At 31.4% G+C, this 1,392-nt stretch overlaps 1 non-coding gene across 1 annotated transcript; it reads left to right on the top strand.

Moving 5' to 3' along the window:
- The first annotated feature begins 877 nt into the window (after positions 1-877).
- Positions 878-987, top strand: LOC123836611 (U6 spliceosomal RNA). The gene has a single exon (XR_006789005.1). It is a non-coding gene; the product is annotated as a U6 spliceosomal RNA (small nuclear RNA).
- The last annotated feature ends 405 nt before the right edge of the window (positions 988-1,392 follow it).

Below are 1,392 nucleotides of genomic sequence, written 5' to 3' on the forward strand. Positions count from 1 at the left end.
GCTCCCATGTGCCCTTCGTAAGGAAACGTTTTTTAGGCAACCAAAAGGGAAAGACATTGACTAAAGGACTATTGATGAGCATAAATATGTAATTACCCATAAAACTATGATGGTTATAAGAAAAGTACATGCCCAGTCCACTTGAAAAACAGAATATACTTGTTGATTGTTTTATAGTTACTGATGGGGTAAAACGATATTTATTCAAGTGAGAAGCTGGTAAATTGGGATGACAGGAAAGAAATTATTAACTAATTAAATATTGTTGGGGAACCAATAGATAATAACAAAAATAAGATGGTGTGTGTGGGGGGAGAAACTAAGGTTATTTTAGCTTTAATACAAAACTAACCATTAAAGGCATACTTGGGTAGCTCAGTTGGTTGAAGTATCTAACACTTGATCTCAGCTCAGGTCTTGATCTCAGGCTTGTGAGTTCAGGCCCTGTGTTGGGCTCCAGGCTGGATGTGGAATCTATTTAACAACAACAACAACAACAACAACAAACTCATCATTAAAATAAAGTAAGTACAAATATATTTGAGAAAGCAAATAAAATAGATCACACAGAGAAAAATTAGTGCTATGAAAGACTTGCATATATGTAATATAGAACAATAGGAAATGAAAAGAATACTGTGCAAAGAAGTATATACCATACACTACCATTTGAATAAAAAAGAAGGCAAAATAAGGACATATGTATGTATATGCATATATATATGTATTTGCTTATTTTTGCAAATAAGAAAGGATAAACCAGAAACTAATAAAATTTGTTATGTATGGGGATTGAAGAAAACTTCCCTGAGTTACCTGTTCGTATGATTTTGACTTTTGAATTACGGTACTGTTTTACATATTAAAAAACATATTAGCACTCCCTTCAGCAGCACATATACTAACAGTGGAATGATACAGAGAAGAAGAATAGCGTGGTCCTTGTACAAACATGATATGTAACTTCATGAGGTGTTCCATATTTTCATGATGGATGTTAACTAAACTTATTGTCATAATCATTTTGCAATATATACATATATCAAATCATTATGTTGTTCACCTGAAACTAACACAGTGTGAACTATACCTCAATAAAATTGGAAAAAAAAGTAAAAATAATAAAAAAATAAAAATAATAAAAAGCCCACTACCACAAAGAAAAAAAAATCAACATGGAGAGGAAAACCCTAATGTGAAGAGAAACAAATGAACTTATTTCAAGGTTTAGAGGCTTTTAGACACACCATTACCTTTAGTGAGCTATATTCTCAGGATAAAATAAAAACTATAAATAATCTTGTACTTTATCAGTAAGTTTGTTGTGGTATAGACATAGTAATTCTGATACTATTCAGTGTATTGTAGAGAGCAGTAAATGAGCAAATATAC

The sequence above is a fragment of the Mirounga angustirostris genome, unplaced genomic scaffold (assembly GCF_029215605.1).
Source record: "Mirounga angustirostris isolate CCGP_5_RB_7025 unplaced genomic scaffold, mMirAng1.0.hap1 SCAF_7, whole genome shotgun sequence".
NCBI classification, from domain to species: domain Eukaryota; kingdom Metazoa; phylum Chordata; class Mammalia; order Carnivora; family Phocidae; genus Mirounga; species Mirounga angustirostris.